The sequence below is a fragment of the Schistocerca serialis genome, chromosome 12 (genome assembly GCF_023864345.2).
Source record: "Schistocerca serialis cubense isolate TAMUIC-IGC-003099 chromosome 12, iqSchSeri2.2, whole genome shotgun sequence".
Classification (NCBI taxonomy): domain Eukaryota; kingdom Metazoa; phylum Arthropoda; class Insecta; order Orthoptera; family Acrididae; genus Schistocerca; species Schistocerca serialis.
The window spans coordinates 141,287,166-141,310,317 of NC_064649.1; the positions used below are offsets into that span (position 1 = coordinate 141,287,166).

The following is a 23,152-nucleotide window of genomic DNA, read 5'->3' on the forward strand; positions in this document are numbered from 1 at the left end:
TTTGTTTCAGGACGATCTTAACGTGCGCAACATAGAGCCAATCAAAAGTTAGTATTGCTCAGCAGAGGAACACGATATCTAAAATCTAAAGCATATGTTACACGAAGAAAAAGTTTTTGAAAAAGGAATCGTCAGTACTTTCATATATACATAAAATGTTTATAGAAACCTTATAAGATGGCGGGCGATTCAGCCCAGTATATGTATAAACTGCGTTTTTATGGAATAGAGTCTCACCTACGCGACTGAATTCGTGATTTCCTGTCAGGCAGGTCACAGTTAGTTGTAATTAAGGAAGCCGGCCGGAGTGGCCGAGCGGTTCTAGGCGCTACAGTCTGGAACCGCGCGACCGCTACGGTTGCAGGTTCGAATCCTGCCTCGGGCATGGATGTGTGTGATGTCCTTAGGTTGATTAGGTTTAAGTAGTTCTAAGTTCTTGGGGACTGATGACCTCAGAAGTTAAGTCCCATAGTGCTCAGAGCCAGTAATTAAGGAAAAGTCATCGAGTAAAACAGAAATGATTTCTGGCACTCTCCAAGGTAGTGTTAGAGGCCCTCTGCTGCCCCTTATGCACACGAACGATTTACGAGACAATCTGAGCAGCCGTCTCAGGTTGTTTGCATGTGATGCTGTCGTTTATCGTCTAGGAAAGTCACCATAAGATCAAAAGAAATTGCGAAACGATTTAGATATCAGTGTGGTGCGGAAATTGACCCTGAATAATGAAGAAACCAGAAGGCAGTTATAAGAGTCGAGGGACATGAAAGAGAAGCAGTGGTTGGGAAGGGAGTGAGACAGGGTTGTAGCCTCTCCCGATGTTATTCAATCTGTGTATTGAGCAAGCAGTAAAGGAAACAAAAGAAAAATTCGGAGTAGGTATTAAAATCCATGGAGAAGAGATAAAAACGTTGAGGTTCGCCGATGACATTGTAATTCTGTCAGAGACAGCAAAGGACTTGGAAGAGCAGTTGAACGGAATGGACAGTGTCTTGAAAAGAGGGTATAGGATCAAAATCAACAAAAGCAAAACGAGGATAATGGAATGTAGTCGAATTAAGTCGGGTAATGCTTAGGGAATTAGATTAGGAAATGAGACACTTAAAGTAGTAAAGGAGTTTTGCTATTTGGGGAGCAAAATAACTGATGATGGTCGAAGTAGACAGGATATAAAATGTAGGCTGGCAATGGCAAGGAAAGCGTTCCTGAAGAAGAGAAATTTCTTAACATCGAGTATAGATTTAAGTGTCAGGAAGTCGTTTCTGAATGTATTTGTAGCCATGTATGGAAGTCAAACATGGACGATAAATAGTTTAGACAAGAAGAGAATAGTAGCTTTCGAAATGTGGTGGTACAGAAGAATGCTGAAGATTAGATGGGTAGATCACATAACTAATGAGGAGGTATTGAATAGAATAGGGGAGAAGAGGAGTTTGTGGCACAACTTGACCAGAAGAAGGGATCGGTTGGTAGGACATGTTCTGAACCATCAAGGGATCACCAATTTAGTATTGGAGGGCAGCGTGGAGGGTAAAAATCGTAGGGGGAGACCAAGAGATGAATACACTAAGCAGATTCAGAAGAATGCAGGTTGCAGTAGGTACTGGGAGATGAAGCTTGCACAGGATAGAGTAGCATTGAGAGCTGCATCAAACCAGTCTCAGGACTAAAGACGACAACAACAACAACAACAACAACAATGAAAAATGTGAGGTGATCCACAAGAGTGCTATAAGGAATCCGTTAAACTTCGGTTGTGCGAATAAGAAATCTAGAAGCTGTAAATTTTACTAAATATCTAGATATTACAATTACGAACAATTTAAATTGAAAGGAACACAGTGAAAATGTTGTAGGGAAGGGGAACCAGAGACTGCGTTTTATTGGCAGGACACTTAGAAAATGTAACAGATCTACTAAAGAGACTGCCTACACTACGCTTGTCCGTCCTCTTTTGCAGTACCGCTGCGCGGTGTGGTATCTTCACTGGAATGGATTAACGGAGTACTTCGTTTAGTATTATCGAGAAATAGAGGAGAGTGTATCACAGACATGGTACATGATTTGAAAACAAAAATGGTTCAAATGGCTCTGAGCGCTATGGGACTTAACATCTGAGGTCAACAGTCCCCTAGAACGTAGAACTACTTAAACCTAACTAACCTAAGCACATCACACACATACATGCCTGAGGCAGGATTCGAACCTGCGACCATAGCAGTCATTTGGTTCCGGACTGAAGCGCCTAGAACCGCACGGCCACCGCAGCCGGCCATGATTTCAAGTGGATGAATTTAAAAGAAAGGCATTTCTCGTCATAGTGGGATGTTCTCACGGAATTTCAGTCGCCATGTTTCTCCTCAGAATGTGAAAATGATAAAACAAGGGAAATCAGACCTCGCACGAAAACATTTAAGTGTTCGTCATTTCCGCGCTCTGTTCGAGAGTGGAATAACAGAGAATGATTATGTAGATAGTTCGTTAAACCCTCTGCCACGCACTTAAATGTGATTTGCAGAGTAGCCATGTCAATGTAGATGTATAGCTCTGTTGTAGCTTGGACGGTTTGCCAATAACGAGATGACCGACGCTCCCAAAGAGAACAACGTGACGGGTGAACCCGGTGGCCCCTGATGATGGAGCCGACAGCAAAACAAGGCGACCGCCTCCGTCACTCCCAGGGCTGATAAGCGGCCCAGCCTTTGATGTCCGGGGGCTCGTCTGGGTGGGTGCGCGGGTCAACAGGTCAAGCCCGCTGTGCGCAGTGCTCCAGGCTCGACGCTCAAGGCACACGAGGCAGTGGGGCCCTGCCGTCTGGCCGGGGGCTCGCCGGCCACGTGATCTGGCGACCGTGCCGGGACACCAAACTGTCAGCTGCTCAATGACCATGCCGTGCTCGTCGTCAGCACGCTGGACACCCCCGGAGGCATCACCATGAAATAACACCGCCACTGACCCCACAAGTTTCTTCACATAAAATTATGTACCTGTGGAGTATCATCTCAGATGCGCTACTGCAACGGTGATTTCCTGTCAGAAAGGTCGATTTTTTTCCAATTTATTGGCTTTTGGGCATTCAGCCATCTCAATAATGGTGTCAGTTATGATGATAATACGAACATAAGGATAGTACACTACTGGTCATTAAAATTGCTACACCAAGAAGAAATGCAGATGATAAACGGGTATTCATTGGACAAATATATTACACTAGAACTGACATGTGATTACATTTTCACGCAATTTGGGTGCATGGATCCTGAGAAATCAGTACGCAGAACAACCCCCGCTGGCCGTAATAACGGCCTCGATACGCCTGGGCGTTGAGTCAAACAGAGCTTGGATGGCGTGTACAGGTACAGCTGCCCATGCAGCTTTAACACGATACCACAGTTCATCAAGAGTAGTGACTGGCGTATTGTGACGATCCAGTTGCTCGGCCACCATTGACCAGACGTTTTCAATTGGTGAGAGATCTGGAGAATGTGCTGGCCAGGGCAGTAGTCGAACATTTTCCGTATCCCAAAAGGGCTGTACAGGACCTGCAACATGCGGTCGTGCATTATCCTGCTGAAATGTAGGGTTTCGCAGGGATCGAATGAGGGGTAGAGCCACAGGTCGTAACACATCTGAAATGTGACGTCCACTGTTCAAAGTGCCGTCAATGCGAACAAGAGGTGACTGAGACGTGTAACCAATGACACCCCATACCATCACGCCGGCTGATATGCCAGTATCACGATGACGAATACACGCTTGCAATCTGCGTTCACCGCGATTTCACCAAACATGGATGCGACCATTATGATTCTCTAAACAGGACTTGCATTCATCCAAAAAATGTTTTGCCATTCGTGCACTGGGTTCGTCGTTCAGTACACCATCGCAGGCGCTCCTGTCTGTGATGCAGCGTCAAGGGTAACCGCAGCCATGGTCTCCGAGTTGATAGTCCATGCTGCTGCAAACGTCGTCGAACTGTTCGTGAAGATGGTTTTCGTCTTGCAAACGTCCCCATCTGTTGACTCAGGGACCGAGACGTGGCTGCACGATCCTTTACAGCCGTGCGGATAAGATGCCTGCCATCTCGACTGCTAGTGATACGAGACCTTTGAGATCTAGCACGGCGTTCCGTATTACCCTCCTGCACCCACCGATTCCATATTCTCACAGTCATTGGATCTCGACCAACGGGAGCAACAATGTCGCGATACGGTAAATCGCAATCGCGATGGGCTACAATCTGACCTTTATCAAAGTCGGAAACGTGATGGTACGCTTTCCTCCTCCTTGAACGAGGCATCGCAACAGCGTTTCACCAGGCAACGCCGGTCAAGTGCTGTCTGCGTATGAGAAATCGGTTGGAAACTTTCCTCATGTCAGCACGTTGTAGGTGTCGCCATCGGCGCCAACCTTAGTGTGAAAGCTCTGAAAAGCCAATCATTTGCATATCAGAGCATCTTCTTCCTGTCGGTTGAAATTCGCGTCTGTAGCACGTCATCTTCGTCGTGTAGCAATTTTAATGGCCAGCAGTGTATGTTTTGGAAATGTTTGATCACGGGATGGCCTGGTGATCGTTCTGTGTGCCGAAACCAGTACCCAGTACCGGAAGAGAAAATAAATTACGGATGTATGCTAAAACACATATTATTTGTGAACTGTGTTGGTCGCCGATCCAGCCGACAGTATGTGTAGAGTATGAAATAACTGCAGACCTCCATTTTGCGAGACTCGTGACCAATGTTTCAGGTGGTCTCGCAGTTAATCCCAGCTGGGACTGAGAGGCTCAGCGTTCATCAAAAAAGAAACCACGTCCTGGGAGCCCTGTGAACAAGGACGTTGTCTTCTTGGAAGACAGAAGCTTGCACAGAATACCGATCAGCAAGATGTAGAGGGAAAGGCAGCGTCTTGTAATCAAGAACGTTAAGGTAAAACACTCTCGTTTACGTTCACAAGCGACAACAGCACAGAAATGGACATCAAAGAAATAATAGCAGTGGGAATGAAATGCGTGCATTCCCTCAGGCGGACGCTGGGCTCAAAACCAGTTTCAGCGAATACTAAGACAAGAATGTGGGAGTTAACACAGTGATAATCCCAGCAGTAATGTAAGTTTCGGAAACCTGGAGCATGACGAAACGAGAAAATAAGATACTATAGTGCCTGTGTTGTTCGAAGGTACGATGCAATGTTCTTTTGGACATAGACGGGACTCTTATGGAATAGGCACTGCGGTGACTACAACCGTTATGAAATAAATGAAGCGTATTCAAAGTTAGGAATATGGATACCTATCATGCGTATAGTGGAATGACATCAAAATTTATGCCAGACCGGGACTCGAACCAGCATTTCCTGCTCATCGCAAGTGGTTCATTATCAGAATGACTTGGTACTATCAAGACACTTCAGTAGACCATAATCAAATCATCGTGTAACGTAAGCTGCAAATGGGGAAAAATTAATTACAATAACAATAATAAATAAAAGGAGAAAGGAAAAAAATACCAAGAATGTAGCCAACAAACCACCACCAAGCTCACATGATGTATATCAACAATTATTTTTATGTTTTTTTACTAATTTTTTTATTTTGTGTTTTTTATATATTTTTATAGTTTGTTATAGGATCTGAAAGTAGAAGGCAAACGAAAGCAGATTTCATTCGAAACAGCGAAATGGTTCAAATGTCTCTGATCACTATGGGATTTAACTTCTGAGGTTATCAGTCGCATACAACTTAGAACTACTTAAACCTAACTAACGTAAGGACATCACACACATCCATGCCCGAGGCAGGATTCGAACCTGGGACGGTAGCAGTCGCGCGGTTCCAGACTGAAGCGCCTAGAACCGCTCGGCCACACCGGCCGCGACTGACAGTGGCACGTAAAGTGCCCTCCACCACACACTGTTGGGTGTGGCGGAGTATAAATGTAGAAGAAATGTAGATGTAGAAGGTCAGCAATTTTGCCTTTACATGCCTAACATTCGCAATTCGCAGAGGGGCGTGATGCGAAGCAGCATAAAGTTTACGCAGGATGGAATAGTAATATTCGTAAGTTCTCCGAAAGTCTCGCACTATGACAGGGCAGAAAACTATAAAAGTGTGCCTGAGCGTCGGTTTTGCTAGCTGTATCCACCAGTCAAGGGTGGAAGAGTATTGCCCAGTGGACGGTAGGGTACGCTCCCACACGACTCGCATCACGCCATCGAGAGAGGGGGTCAGCTGGGTGAGCGACGTTTAACAGCCACGGAGGGAGAAACAGTTTGCGTGGTTGCCGTTCCAGACAGACTTGTGGCCACAGCACAGTGATACGTAAAGGAAGCTGGGGTGACTTCAACATTAAGAATGCTACTGCTCAGGCAGTCTGATAAGTAAAACCTCTCTAACCTGCTATTAGAAGTCGCACTAAAGTGGATAAATTTAAGTAACGGCGGGTATTTACACATCCAGACGTCTTGTAGGCGTAAGAAGCGGGGTAATTCATGTAATTCACGAGAGAAATTAAAATTAGGGAACTGGTCCACAGGAAGCGGAATTGTAATAGTACAATTCTCAAGGCTGTCAATTCAACTAAGTACCTGTGTATTAAAATTGCGAACAACTTCAGTTGGAAAGACCACATAGATAATATTGTGGGGAAGGCGAGCCAAAGGTTGCGTTTCATTGGCAGGACACTTAGAAGATGCAACAAGTCCACTAAAGAGACAGCTTACACCACACTCGTTCGTCCTCTGTTAGAATATTGCTGCGCGGTGTGGGGTCCTTACCAGGTGGGATTGACGGAGGACATCGAAAGGGTGCAAAAAAGGGCAACTCGTTTTGTATTATCACGTAATAGGGGAGAGAGTGCGGCAGATGCGATACGCGAGTTGACATTTTTCGTCGCGGCGAGATCTATTTACGACATTTCAGTCACCAACTTTCCCTTCCGAATGCGAAAATATTTAGTTGAGCGCAACCTACATAGGTAGGAATGATCGCCAAAATAAAATAAGAGAAATCAGAGGTCGAACAGAAAGGTTTAGGTGTTCGTCCCCCCCCCCCCCCCCCCCCCCCCCCCCCGCGCGCTGTTCGGGAGTGGAATGCTAGAGAGATAGTATGATTGTGGTTCGATGAACCCTTTGCCAAGCACTGAAATGTGAATTGCAGAGTAATCATGTAGACGTAGATGTAGAGGTAGACGCAATACACAGTTAAAATCACCACCCAACAGAATACCCGGAGGATTCTTACGCAACAGGTAAACAATACCTTCTTCATAAAAACGCGAACGATCCACTGCGCAACCAGTAACAGAAGGGGGCATATAAAAGAACGAAGGTAAGGTTAAAAAGTTTACAACCTCTGCCCCTGCCAGAATCCAACATTTTCACGCCAGCAATAGGAATGGCTTCGCTAAAGAATAAGGCGGTCCCCGTAGAATAGTCGGGTGCTACATTAAAGAGCATACGAAAACAAGGTAAGGAGAAATTACTAAATAACACCTCGTGTAAGAAGACTATGTCCGCACATGAATCATAAATGAACCGACGCAGCGAAGCCAATCGCAATTCTGATACTACACGATTAACATTTAAGGAAAGGAACGTGTAGGCTTGCGTCATTGGTCACAGCTAGACAGCGGTGTACGGAAGCTCCGAGTGGAATTAGGGCCACAGCTGAGCGTCAAGGTCCACTGCGGAGTCCACAGCCGAATCAGACATCACTGCAAATTTTTTCTTAGATTTCTTACTTGCCACCGCACGGTCAGGCTGTATACGCTGTTTCTGTAGGCTACGCGGCATGGCGGACTCTGCAGACGGAGGTGTGGGAGGGGTCATAGGCACAGCCTCCTGCCCATAAGAACAAGGGTCGTGTTGTGGACTGACAAGACAGCCAGTCCACAGTGACGGGTAACCGAAACGCACGCGCTTAAACTCACGCAGGATGGCGTGAGGTCTGATACAGGATACGTAATGAATGCTATAAAGAAAAGTACGTAGCTGCTGGAATACTTAACTTTAATCCATCATTTGTATACATCGTTCTTGATGACACATGCTTCATACGATAACTATCAATTGCTATGGCGCCTTGCTAGGTCGTAGCCATTGACTTAGCTGAAGGCTATTCTAACTATCTTCTCTGCAAATAAACGAGGCTTCGTCACTGTTGCATCGCTAGTAAAGTCGTCCGTACAAATGGGGCGAGTGCTAGTAAGTCTCTCGAGACCTGCCGTGTGGTGGCGCTCGGTCTGCGATCACTGACAGTGGCGACACGCGGGTCCGACATGTACTAATGGACCGCGGCCGATTTAAAGCTACCACCTAGCAAGTGTGGTGTCTGGCGGTGACACCACAGGTCACGTACTGCAAAGGCGGAAGCATTCTGTGGAACTGCCAATGCAACAGCTGATACTTGGTCGCTACTTTTTTTCTCCTTAGGGGTTGTTGTAGGTGGCAAATTCAGAAAACCGTCGGTGTCTAAAGACATTGTATCTTCTGAGACTGTAACGGTGGACACGAAGAGGGCGGGGGGGGGGGGGGGCACCGCTACCCTCCACATAGACAGTCAGAAGGAGCCACTTTGCGAGCAGGAGGGATGCTGCCCATTTATTTAGTGAAATTTTTTTAAGAAAAGTTAATAGAAGAACCCCCCCCCCCCCCCCCATGAACCATAGACCTTGCCTTTGGTGGGAAGGCTTGCGTGTCTCAGCGACACAGATAGCCGTACCGTAGGTGCAACCGCAACGGAGGGGTATCTGTGGAGAGGCCAGACAAACGTGTGGTTACTGAAGAGGGACAGCAGCCTTTTCAGTAGCTGCAGGGGCAACAGTCTGGATGATTGACTGATCTGGCCTTGTAACACTAACCGAAACGGCCTTGCTGTGCTGGTACTGCGAACGGCTGAAAGCAAGGGGAAACTACGGCCGTAATTTTTCCCGAGGGCATGCAGCTTTACTGTATGAGTAGCATGGAGAGCTGCATCAAACCAGTCTCAGGACTGAAGACCACAACAATAGAAGAATAAAACTGGGTCGACAGAAGCGTCCGATCCCACCCGTCGGCTTTGGCCCGTGACGTAAGGCTGTTGTGGTGTGTGACGTCACGATGGCGCGGAATTTAGTTTTTGAGAGTGGCGTGTTTGTAGGTGTCGTTTTGATGCGATCGGTGGTGCTCTCTGGTGGTGTGCTAGCTGATGTTTTTGGTTTATTTTGCGAGTGTGGCGCCTTGTGTGAATATTGGTAAATTGCTTTTCTTATGTCTTTGGTAGGTATGGCTATGACTGACAGGGTCAACAGTTTTCGGTTGTCGGCTATGATGGGGGACAGTGCGTTGTCTCTAATAAAATTTCTTCAACTATTCGGATTTCTGGATGAGGTCGTGAAGTGTTTAGTATGCCGTGAAGAAATGAGGCTTTCTTAAAGTTCCGGCGTCTCGGACCAGGGACGGCTGTATGTGGAGATGTTGTAAGGATAACAGGTCAAAGGAACTGTTCGATCCCAATATGTGGCTGTGAATGTTGGTTTTGGTATCGGGAGATGTTTTGAGCTACATAGGTCAAGGGAAGTGTTAGGTCCTAACTTATGGGATCGGGAGCTGCTGTTGAGCAATATAGGTCAACGGAAGTGTCCGATTCCAGATGATATTGTGTTTAGTGGTATTTGGGGAGTTTTGCGATGTCGGTCTTTTTCGTCGTTTTGCATGGTTTTGTATGGGGGTGGGTGTCTAAATTTGTTTATATTTAGTTTTTCCCCACCCAAAAAACCCCTATTTCCCGCGATTGTCCCGTTAGTGTCATTAGACTTTTTGTGGAACGTGTGTATGTTTGTTTTTCGATGTATTTTCGTCCTCATAATGTGTACGTAACGACTTTATAGGCGCCATATTGGAATCGCGGTTTATCGTCGTGTCCGCCATATTTGTGACGTCACTGGTCAAAGCAGACGGGAGGAGTCGTACGCTTCCGTATTTCCGTTAAACTTCTAGCTTTCTGTTTCCAAAACATATGCTTTTCCTAAGCTAATTAACTTATTTATTGCTTAATTAACTTATCTCATACACTTGCAACATGGATATTAATTAAGAAGTATGTAAAGTAGATAATTGTTAAGATTTGTCCTGTTATGATATAAGGTTCTTCAACTGAGGGAGATAACTCCTTCCCCACTCAACGTACAGCGTACCACGGATGGGAGCATCTAGAGGAGCAGGGGACACAGTCGATGTGGAGGAGGTTGGGGGCAGAAGGCACAGCCAAATCCTCACCCTCCTCTTCTTGAGTGAGGCGTCGCTTGTTTGTCACTGTTACGGGTTCTATCCTGGAGGCAACAGCATTCTGAAACGGTCGCGGAGGTAAATGAGAAAATTCGGTTACACGATTATCAGAACTGACTTTTTATTCATTATGATCTGAAGCAGAAGTAGGTCCGACGTCGAGAGTGGAAGAGACAAGATCAGCAACCGTCAATTTGCGACGCTGCATTAATGACGGCTTTAATACAAAAACTCTCCGCGAACAATTAGACCGAACGTGTCCACTTTCATTAGATAGGGAGCAGGTTCCCTCTTCACCAGTACACATGACACACTAGTAAATGTGATAGGCCGGCCGGAGTGGCCGAGCGGTTCTAGGCGCTACAGTCTGGAACTGCGTGACCGCTACGGTCGCAGGTTCGAATCCTGTCTCGGGCATGGATGTCCTTAGGTTTAAGTAGTTCTAGGGGACTGATGACCTGAGTGTTCAGAGCCATTTGAACCATTTTTTTTTTTATGTGATAGAATATTGCGTTTGACGTGCATTTCCACAGAACGAATTCCACTATACCACCGTAATCTGTGTTGAGTAGACCAACGTTGACGACGGACGTTTTCAATGCTACCGTAAGTAGTCGATATGTTCTTTAGAAAGTTGTCATCAATCTCCGGCGGGGTTAAACACTCGAAGATTGGTATACTCAATTTCAGCATCTGTGAGTGACACCATACTAACGGATTTATCGCGATGCTTGAACGGGACTTGAGAACCATTTCGCGGCAATAATGTTTCAACGTCTACATCCACATCTACATACATACTCCGCAATCCACTATACGGTGCGTGGCGGAGGGTACCTCGTACCACAACTAGCCTCTTCTCTCCCTGTTCCACTCCCAAACAGAACGAGGAAAAAATGACTGACTGCCTATATGCCTCTGTACGAGCCCTAATCTCCCTTATCTTATCTTTGTGGTCTTTCCGCGAAATGTAAGTTGGCGGCAGTAAAATTGTACTGCAGTCAGCCTCAGTAGCGATTCACGAAAAGAACACCTCCTTTCCTCCAGACTTTCCCACCCGAGTTCCTGAAGCATTTCAGTAACATTCGCGTGAAGATCAAACCTACCAGTAACAAATCTAGCAACCCGCCTCTGAATTGCTTCTATGTCCTCCCTCAATCTGACCTGATAGGGATCCCAAACGCTCGAGCAGTACTCAAGAATAGGTCGTATTAGTGTTTTATAAGCGGTCTCCTTTACAGATGAACCACATCTTCCCAAAATTCTACCAATGAACCGAAGACGACCATCCGCCTTCCCCACAACTGCCATTACATGCTTGTCCCACTTCATATCGCTCTGCAATGTTACGGCCAAATATTTAATCGTCGTGATTGTGTCAAGCGCTACACTACTAATGGAGTATTCAAACATTACATGATTCTTTTTCCTATTATCTGCATTAATTTACATTTATCTATATTTAGAGTTAGCTGCCATTCTTTACACCAATCACAAATTTTGTGCCAGACCGGGACTAGAATCCTGCTTATGGCAAGTTGTCGCCTTCCCAAACATGAAGGGGATTCATAAATTTCACGTAAAACACGTACTCGTCTGCGTCAAAATAAGCGGTGTGTGCCGTATCAGAGTTCACATGAATTGTATCGACAAGGCACTCTCGGATTTCTGGAGACCCGGGCTGCACATGCCGCGTTGATTTATGGAAAGTGAAGCTCACAGTACCTTTTCGAGGAATACACGCGGGAACCATGGTAGCCATAGCGGAGCGGCCGACCGCCGCAAGTAGACGGAACACAGGCAGGCAGTAAAGGCGGAGCGGAGGCGCTACGACTCACTCGGCAGACAGAACAACACTAACGAGGAAAACTCCACACAGGCGACGCTGCGGCAGGTGACATAAACAAGAACCTCCCCGCTCGGCGCTCGATGCGGAACTAATGTTCTGGAAATGTTCGATCACAGGATGGCCTGGTGATGCTTCTGTGAGCCGGAACCAGTAACCAGCACCGGAGGGGAAAAGGAATTTCGAGTGTAGACTAAAACGTGTATTATTGGTAAAGTGTGTTGGCCGCTGATCCAGCCGACGGTATGTGGAGAGTATGAAATAGCTGCAGACCTCCATTTTGCGAGAATGGCGATCAGTGTTTCAGTAGGTGTTGCACTCAATCGCAGCTGAGACTGCGCGGTTCAGTGTTCTTCAAGAAACGTCCTGGGATTCCTGTGAGCACGGCCGTTGTCTTCTTGGAAGACAAAAACTTGCACAGAATAGCGATGAGCAAGGTGTAGAAAGAAAGGCAGCGTCTGGTCAACGAGAGTGTTCACGTAAAACATTCTCGTTTACGTTCACAAGCGACAACAGCATAGAAATGGACATTAAGTAAATAACAGCAGTGGGAATGAAATGCATGTATTCGCTCAGGAGTACGCTCGGCTCAAAACCAGTTTCAGCGAATACTAGCAAGGGTTCAAATGGTTCAAATGGCTCTGAGCACTATGGGACTTAACTGCTGTGGTCATCAGTACCCCTAGAACTTAGAACTACTTAAACCTAACTAACCTAAGGACATCACACACATCCATGCCCGAGGCAGGATTCGAACCTGCGACCGTAGCGGTCGCGCGGTTCCAGACGATAGCGCCTAGAACCGCTCGGCCACTCTGGCCGGCACTAACAAGGGAACCTCCCCATCGCACCCCCTCAGATTTAGTTATAAATTAGCACAGTGGATAGGCCTTGAAAAACTGAACACAGATTAATCGAGAAAACAGGAAGAAGTTGTGTTGAACTATAAGCAAAATATACAAACTGAGTAGTCCATGCGCAAGATATGCAACATCAACAAGAGTGTTACCTCAGCAGCGCCGTGGTCCCGTGGTTAGCATGAGCAGATGCGGAACGAGAGGTCCCTGGTTCAAGTCATCCCTCGAGTGAAACTTTTACTTTCTTTATTTTCGCAAAGTTATGATCTGTCCGTTCGTTCATTGACGTCTCTGTTCACTGTAATAAGTTTAGTGTCTGCGTTTTGTGACCGCACCGCAAAACCGTGCGATTACTAGACGAAAGGACGTGCCTCTCCAATGGGAACCGAAAACATTTGATCGCAAGGTCATAGGTCAACCGATTCCTCCACAGGAAAACACGTCTGATATATTCTATACGACACTGGTGACAGCATTTGCGTCATATGACAGGAATATGTTGTCGACCCACCTAACTTGTACACTTGGCGAATGGGTAAAAAGATTCTTCTACCTTGCCGATTTAGGTTTTCTTGTGGATACATACTACGGCGCAGTTACCTCGCATCGGACGGACAGATAATGATTGTCTGAAAATAAAAAATTAAACTTTTCCCTCGAGGGAAGACTTGAACCAAGGACCTCCCGTTCCGCAGTTGCTCACGCTAACCACGAGACCACGGCGCTCCGGAGCTTATACTTTTCTAGATGTTGCCTATGTTGGAGATGGACTACTCAGTTTGTATATTTTTGTTATTTTTTTCATAGTTCCACACAACTTCTTCCTGTGTCTCGATTGCAGAGGATGCGATGGGGTGGTTCCCTTGTAAGATGAGAATGTGGGAGTGTAACACAGTGATATTGCCAGCATCAGTGTAAGTTTCGGAAAGCTAGAGCATGACGAAACGAGAAAATACGATACTATAGTGCCTGTGTTGTTCGAAAGTACGGTGCAATGTTCTTTTGCACGTCGAAGGGTCTCCTATGTAATAGGCACTGCGGTGACTACAAATGGTTCAAATGGCTCTGAGCAATATGGGACTTAACATCTGAGGTCATCAGTCCCCTAGAACTTAGAACTACTTAAACCTAACTAACCTAAGGACATCACACACGCCCATTCCCGAGACAGGATTCGAACCTGCGACCGTAGTGGTCGCGCGGTTCCAGACGGAAGCTCCTAGACCCGCTCGGCCACAGCAGCTGGCTTGCGGTGACTACAGCCGTTATGAAATAAATGAAACGTATTCGCGGGTGGGAATGTGGACAGCGATCATGCGTATAGTGGAATGACGACAATAAAAATTTGTGCCAGACCGGGCCTCGAATCCGCATTGTCTGCTTATCGCAAGCTGTCGCCTTCTATTTGGCTAATCGAGCACACGTGACTGCCAGACACAACTTTTCACATGTCGTCAACCATGTGTCTGCAACCTGTGCTCGTACAAACATTATGAATAACCCATACAAGGCGAGATATTTTAATTGAAAGTCATTGCATGCATGTAGGCATGTACGGATGAACATTGCATCATACACTACTGGCCATTAAAATTGCAACACCACGAAGATGACACGCTACAGACGCGAAATTTAACCGACAGGAAGACGATGCTGTGATATGCAAATGATTAGCTTTTCAGAGCATTCACACCAGGTTGGCGCCGGTGGCGAAACCTACAACGTGCTGACATGACGAAAGTTTCCAACAGATTTCTCATACACAAACAGCAGTTGACCGGCGTTGCCTGGTGAAAAGTTGTGATGCCTCTGTAAGGAGGAGAAATGCGTACCATTAAGTTTCCGACTGTGATAAAGGTCGGATTGTAGCCTATCGCGATTGCGGTTTAGCGTATCGCGACATTGCTGCTCGCGTTGGTCGAGATCCAATGACTGTTAGCAGAAATGGAATCGGTGGGTTCAGGAGGGTAATACGGAACGCCGTGCTGGATCCCATCGGCCAGTCGAGATGACAGGCATCTTATCCGCATGGCTGTAACGGACCGTGCAGCCACGTCTCCATCCCTGAGACAACACATGGAGACGTTTGCAAGACAACAACCATCTGCACAAACTGTTCGACGACGTTAGCAGCACCATTGACTATCAGCTACGGTTACCCTTGATGCTGCATCACAGACAGGAGCGCCTGCGATGGTGTACTCAGCGACGAACCTGGGTGCACGAATGGCAAAACGTCAGTTTTACCGATGAATCCAGGTTCTGTTTACAGCATCATGATGGTGGTATCCGAGTTTGGCGACATCGCTGTGAACGCACATTGGAAGCGTGTATTCGTCATCGCCGTACTGGCGTATCACCCGGCGTGATGGTATTGGGTGCCATTGGTTACACGTCTCGGTCACCTCTTGTTGACGGCACTTTGAACAGGGGACGTTACACTTCAGATGTGTTACGACCCGTGGCTCTACCCTTCATTCGATCCCTGCGAAACCCTACATTTCAGCAGGATAATGCACGACCGCACGTTGCAGGTCCTGAACGGGCCTTTCTGGATACAGAAAATGTTCGACTGCTGCCCTGGCCAGCACATTCTCCATATCTCTCACCAATTGAAAACGTCTGGTCAATGGTGGCCGAGCAACTGGCTCGTCACAATACGCCAGTCACTACTCTTGATGAACTGTGGTATCGTGTTGAAGCTGCATGGACAGCTGTACCTGTACACGCCATCCAAGCTCTGTTTGACTCAATGCCCAGGCGTATCAAGACCGTTATTAAGGCCAGAGGTGGTTGTTCTGGGTACTGATTTCTCAGGATCTGTGCACCCAAATTGTTGAAAATGTAATCACATGTTAGTTCTAGTATAATATATTTACCCAATGAATATCCGTTTATCATCTGCATTTCTTCTTGGTGTTGCAATTTTAATGGCCAGTAGTGTAATTCGGAATAACACAGTATCGTATTGTCCGCAGACACCGGGCAGGCGACTTTCAAGTTAAATGTCTCCCGTATACGGGAATTTACGTAATGGATGTACGAGCACAGGTTGTAGACTTATAGTTGACGACGTATGCAAGTTGTCCTCTGGCCACGGAGTGTCCACGGCTAGCCGAATGGTAACGTGACGCACGCGATAAGTGGGAAATCCGCGTTTTATTCCTTTACAACTTTTCATTGTCGTCATACCATTATACAGCACTTGCCCGCGAAAGGCAAAGGTCCCGAGTTTGAGTCTCGGTCCGGCACACAGTTTTAATCTGCCAGGAAGTTTCATATCAGCGCACACTCCACTGCAGAGTGAAAAACTCATGCTGGAGACATCCCCCCAGGCTGTGGCTAAGCCATGTCTCCACAATATCCTTTCTTCCAGGAGTGCTAGTTCTGCAAGGTTCGCAGGAGAGTTTCTGTGAAGTTTGGAAAGTAGGAGACGAGGTACTGGCGGAAGTAAAGCTGTGAGGACGGAGCGTAAGTCGTGCTTGGGTAGCTCAGTTGGTAGAGCACTTGCCCGCGTAAGGCAAAGGTCCCGAGTTCGAGTCTCGGTCCGGCGCAGAGTATTAATCTCCCAGGAAGTTTCATGCAGCTAATGGTTTTCCATATTGGCAACCGAGAATGCGTTTCATGTAAGCGAAAAAAATTCTATTAACCTTTGAAAGAAGAGCAATGAGGACGAGAAGAGAACCGATTTTTGATAAAGGAAATGGAGGAGGAAGGAATAACGAGGAAATCTACATCCTGATGCAACAACCAACAACACTACTCGTACAAAAGCTCGCGGCGGGGCGGGTTTGGATTTGTGGCGTAATTGTTTGTTCACTGCTGTCTCTCGTAGTTCTGTGCACTGTACAAGTTCCCCCTACCTCAATACGGCGTCTGATCACCAGCTCGTTTCTCTGCATACGTAGACACTGTTCAGACAGCGTTAAAAGCAGCGTTAAGGAAAAACACCGTCACTATTTACGTTTGCAAAGTCCGCGTAAACTCTGGTAGCAAACTATTATGTAATATCTTATAACAATTTTCGGGTGGATTGCGATTGCTTCATCTCTTTAGAAAAATGTCAAAATTCTGCAACAAGTTCTTTTATTCCTTTAGGTTCAAAATAAAACTTGCCATCAGCCAGTATTTAATTTACGAATAATATCACTGTCCGCAGCTGACAGTTCATACAATCCTGTACACACACAAGGTAGCCAGGAATGTACTTAAGTACTGTACTTCTCCGAATAGCACTCAGTAATGAATGGCTTGATGTTTATTCATAGCAGGTTCTGTCACGGGACGATGTAAATACGATGCAATGGACAAGTAAAGTCAAGAAAACTTGCATCATGACTTCCTGATAATGAGGATCCTTCTCCTTGTTTTCCTGCAGGAAATAAAGAATGTACAAGTAAACAAACAGCACAGTACGTGTACACTTGTACGCTTGTTAGTTGTAAATAAGCTGTAAAACAGTAATGCAGGACAAAGCAGTAGACAAGTTTACATCCATATCTCATGAAGCTGGCTTCGACCGCAGGCTGCCAACCTCAGATTGTTGAGTGAAGCATTCTTTATGCCCTGTTCCATTTTTCACGCTCTTTTGTGGAAACGAGAGTTTGGCGTCATTGGCCGGAAGGCCCCTTACGGGGCAGGTCCGGCCGCCTTCGTGCAGGTCTTACTACGTTCGACGCCACATTGGGCGACCTGAGCGCCGGATGGGGATGCAATGATGATGAAGACAACACAACAGCCAGTCCCTGAGCGGAGGAAATCCCCGACCCAGCCGGGATGCTGACCACTCAGCTATCGGGGCGGACGCGCTCTTACATGTGTATGTACATGTCTATGTATGTTGCTCACGGCATGAAGAACACCATTGAAACATCACAGAACATCCTCTGGCATGAATTTCACCCTCCACACACTGCGCCTTGAACATCTAACTGGGCTGTCGGTGCTCTCGAAGTCTCGTATCGTTTGCAGATGTGCAAAATCCCCACTCGTTGAACAACACAGCATCCCCCAGTCAGGTAGTGTGCAGTTTGGCCCACGGAGTCGACGGCAAAGGTACCGCGAGCTACATGTTAGCCAAAGGTAATCTATAGGATTCAGGTCAGGTCTCTGTGCAGGCCAGTCCATTTCAGGGACGTTACTGTCGTGTAACCACTCCGCCACAGGCCGTGCATTATGAACAGGTGCTCGATCGTGTTGAAAGATGCAATCGCCATCCCCTAATTGCTCTTCAACTGTGGGAAGCAAGAAGGTGCTTAAAACATCAATGTAGGCCTGTGCTGTGATAGTGCCAAGGAAAACAGCAAGGGACGCAAGTCCCCTCCATGAAAAACACGACCACACCATAACACCACCGACTGCGAATTTTACTGTTGGCACCACACACGCTGCCAGATCACGTTCAACGGGCATTCGGCATACCCACACCCTGCCATCGGATCGCCACATTGTGTACCGTGATTCGTCACTCCATACAACGTTTTTCCACTGTTCAATCGTCCCATGTCTACGCTCCTTCACCAAGCAAGGCATTGTTTGGCATTTGCTAGTGTGATGTGTGGCTTATGAGCAGCCGCTCGACCATGAAATCCAAGTTTTCTCACCTCCCGCTTAACTGTCAAAGTACTTGCAGTTGATCCTGATGCATTCTGGAATTTCTGTGTGATGGTCTGGATAGATGTGTGCCTACTACACATTATGACCCTCTTCAACTGTCGGCGGTCTCTGTCAGTCAACGGACGAGGTCGGCTCGTTTGCTTTTGTGCTGTACGTGTCCCTTCACGTTTCCACTTCACTATCGCATCGGAAAGAGTGAACCTAGGCATGTTTCATAACACCAGTCACACCCAATCACCTGACCACGTTCGAAGTTCGTGAGTTCCGTTGAGCGCCCCATTCTGCTCTCTCACGATGTCTAATGACTACTGAAGTCTTTGATATAGAGTGCCTGGCAGTAGGTGACAGCAGCTAATATGAAAGACGTATGTTTTTTTTTTTTTTTTTGGGGGTATGTGCGGATACTTTTTATCACTTCTTGGTTCAGTTTTCACCCTCCTGGTTTTCCTGTACCTCCTACTTTACATCTACATCTACATAGATACTCCGTAAGGCACCGTACAGTGCTCGGTGGAGGGAACCTGTACCACTACTTCTCATTTTCCCCTGTGTTCCACTCGCAAATAGATCGAGGGGATAACGACTATCTACAGGGTGTTACAAAAAGGTACGGCCAAACTTTCAGGAAACATTCCTCACACACAAATAAAGAAAAGATGTTATGTGGACATGTGTCCGGAAACGCTTACTTTCCATGTTAGAGCTCATTTTAGTTACGTCAGCATGTACTGTACTTCCTCGATTCACCGCCAGTTGGCCCAATTGAAGGAAGGTAATGTTGACTTGGGTGCTTGTGTTGACATGCGACTCATTGCTCTACAGTACTAGCATCAAGCACATCAGTACGTAGCATCAACAGGTTAGTGTTCATCACGAACGTGGTTTTGCAGTCAGTGCAATGTTTACAAATGCGGAGTTGGCAGATGCCCATTTGATGTATGGATTAGCACGGGGCAATAGCCGTGGCGCGTTACGTTTGTATCGAGACAGATTTCCAGAACGAAGGAGTCCCGACAGGAAGACGTTCGAAGCAATTGATCGGCGTCTTAGGGAGCACGGAACATCCCAGCCTATGACTCGCGACTGGGGAAGACCTAGAACGACGAGGACACCTGCAATGGACGAGGCAATTCTTCGTGCAGTTGACGATAACCCTAATGTCAGCGCCAGAGAAGTTGCTGCTGTACAAGGTAACGTTGACCACGTCACTGTATGTAGAGTGCTACGGGAGAACCAGTTGTTTCCGTACCATGTACAGCGTGTGCAGGCACTATCAGCAGCTGATTGGCCTCCACGAGTACACTTCTGCGAAGGGTTCATCCAACAATGCGTCAATCCTCATTTCAGTGCAAATGTTCTCTTTACGGATGAGGCTTCATTCCAATGTGATCAAATTGTAAATTTTCACAATCAACATGTGTGGGTTGACGAGAATCCGCACGCAATTGTGCAATCACGTCATCAACACAGATTTTCTGTGAACGTTTGGGCAGGCATTGTTGGTGATGTCTCGATTGGGCCCCATGTTCTTCCACCTACGCTGAATGGAGCACGTTACCAAGATTTGGTACGGGATACTCTACCTGTGCTGCTAGAACATGTGCCTTTACAAGTACGACACAGCATGTGGTTCATGCACGATGGAGCTCCTGCACATTTCAGTCGAAGTGTTTGTACGCTTCTCAACAACAGATTCGGTGACCGATGGATTAGTAGAGGTGGACCAATTCCGTGGCCTCCACGCTCTCCTGAGCATTTATGGGGGCATTTGAAAGCTCTTGTCTACGCAACCCCGGTACCAAATGTAGAAACTCTTCGTGCTCGTATTGTGGACGGCTGTGATACAATACGCCATTCTCCAGGGCTGCATCAGCGTATCAGGGATTCCATGCGACGGAGGGTGGATGCATGTATCCTCGCTAACGGAGGACATTTTGAACATTTCCTGTAACAAAGTGTTTGAAGTCACGCTGGTACGTTCTGTTGCTGTGTGTTTCCATTCCATGATTAATGTGATTTGAGGAGAAGTAATAAAATAGCTCTAACATGGAAAGTAAGCGTTTCCGGACACATGTCCACATAACGTATTTTCTTTCTTTGTGTGTGAGGAATGTTTCCTGAAAGTTTGGCCGTACCTTTTTGTAACACCCTGTATATGCCCCGTATGAGCCCTCATTTCTCGTGTTTCGTGGTCCTTATGCGCATGTTGGCTGCTGTAGAATTGTTCGGCAGTCAGCTTCAGATGCTTGGTCTCTAAATTTTCTCAATAGTACTTCTCGAAAAGAATGTTGCGTGCGCTGGAGGGATACCCACTTGAGCTCCCGAAACTTGTCCGTAACACTTAAACGTATTGTTCGAACCTACGAGTAACAGCTCTAGCAGCCCGCCTCTGAATTGCTTCCAAGTCTTCCTTCAGTCCGATCTAATACGGATCCCAAACAGTAGTACTCAAGAACAGGTCGATCCATCGTCTTATAGGCGGTCTCTTTTACAGGTGAATCACTGTCACCTAAAAGTGTCACAATAAACCCAAGTCCTGCATTCGCCTTCCCTGCCACAATCCTGACGTTCCATTTCATATCGGTTTGTATTGTTACGCCCACATACTTAAAAGACGTGACTGTGTCAAGCAGGGCGCTGGTAATACTGTATCCGAACATTACAGGTTTGTTCTTCCTACTCATCTGCATTAACTTTCATTTTTCCACATTTAGGGCTAGTTGCCATTCATCACAGCAACTAGAAATTTTGTCTGAGTCGTCTTCTATCTTCCTACAGTCACTCAACTTCGACACCTTACCGTACACCATGTGATCGTCAGCAAACAACCGCAGATTGCTGCCCACCATGTCCGCCAGATCAAAAAATGTGTGTGAAATCTTATGGGTCTTAACTGCTAAGGTCATCAGTCCCTAAGCTTACACACTGCTTAACCTAAATTATCCTAAGGACAAACACACACACCCATGCCGGAAGGAGGACTCGAACCTCCGCCGGGATTAGCCGCACAGTCCATGACTGCAGTGCCCCAGACCACTCTGGTAATCCCGCGCGGCTCCGCCATGTCATTGGTGTGTACAGAGAACAGCAGAGGTCCTGTGACACTTCCCTGGGGCACTCCTAGCGATACCCTTGTCTCTGATGAACATTTGTGATGGAGTACGACTTACTGAGTTCTATTATTTAAGAAGTCTTCTAGCGACTCACATATCTGTGAACTTGTTCCATCTGCTCGTAACTTCGTCAACAGCCTGCAACAGAGCACCGTGTCAAATGCTTTCTGGAAGTCTAGAAATTTGGAATCTGCCTGTTGCCCTTCGCTCATAGCTCGCAGCATATCATGTGAGAAAAGGGAAAGGTGAGTTTCACACGACCGGTGCTTTCTAGAATCATGCTGATTCGTGGACATTAGTTTCTCAGTCTCAAGGAAGTTTCTTATATTCGAACTGAGAATATGTTCAGGGATTCTGCAGCAAACACAAGTTAAGGACATTGGTCTGTAATTTTTCGGGTCCGTTCTTTTACCTTTCTTATGTACTGGAGTCACCTGCACCGTTTTCCAGTCGCTTGGGGATTTGTGCTGGGGGAGAGATTCGTGATAAATGCAAGCAAGATGAGAGGCCAATGCCGTAGATTACTCTGTCCTTTCTTCTGTTAAAAGGCCTTTAAAATGCTTCTCCCAACCTGCCAGACGGGTAATCGCCAGGTTTGGTATTTCTTCCACATCTTTCCTCGGCGCTGCAATCATTTTCCATGTTGCCGCCACTTTTGTGTCCCCCGTCCATAGATCGACATCTTCGCAGGTTACATTATTTTATTTTGGACACGTGCTTTTCTACTTCTCTATTCAGTCTAGCATACAAGGCTCTATCATGTTTGTCAATGGTTTCGACCACTGTCACTTCCTGTATTTTCCTGTTTCAGTCGCGATTGCTACGCGGTCCCTGCGTGCGAGGTTTTAAAACATATCCAATTTTCCTCTTTCGATATTAACTGTAAGGAAGTCGCCCAACCTTTCTTGTTGAATTTACCCCGACCAATATCGGGCCGTATCGTATTCACGTATCTTGCGCACTGTTATCTATCCGTTTCAGACTCTCCGACTACAAGACGTACATTAAATTTTACTTCGTCTTCGCTGTAAAAGACGTATTTTTCACAAATGGATACCTGAGATACAAATTTGTGAATGCTCAATCTTTTCAAAATGCGTAAGTGCTGTCAACTGTTGGGCATCGCTATGAAAATACACTACATGCATCAAAAGCATCCAGACACAACCAAAACGTACGTTTTCCATATTAGGTGCAGTGTGCTGGCATCAGCGACCTCAGTAGTCATTAGACATCGTGAGAGAGCAGAATGCGGCGCTCCGCGGAACTTACGGACTTCGAACGTGATCAGGTGATTGGGTGTCACTTGTGTTACGCGTCTGTACGCGAGATTTCCACACTCCTAAACATCCCTAGCTCCACTGTTTCCGATGTGATAGTAAAGTGGAGACGTGAAGGGACAGGTACAGCACAAAAGCGTACAGGACGACCTAGTCTGTTGACTGACAGACACCGCCGACAGT

At 46.5% G+C, this 23,152-nt stretch overlaps 1 non-coding gene across 1 annotated transcript; it reads left to right on the forward strand.

The window, feature by feature from the left end:
• Positions 1-16,440: 16,440 nt before the first annotated feature.
• On the forward strand, positions 16,441-16,515 carry Trnat-cgu (transfer RNA threonine (anticodon CGU)). The gene has a single exon. It is a non-coding gene; the product is annotated as a tRNA-Thr (tRNA).
• The last annotated feature ends 6,637 nt before the right edge of the window (positions 16,516-23,152 follow it).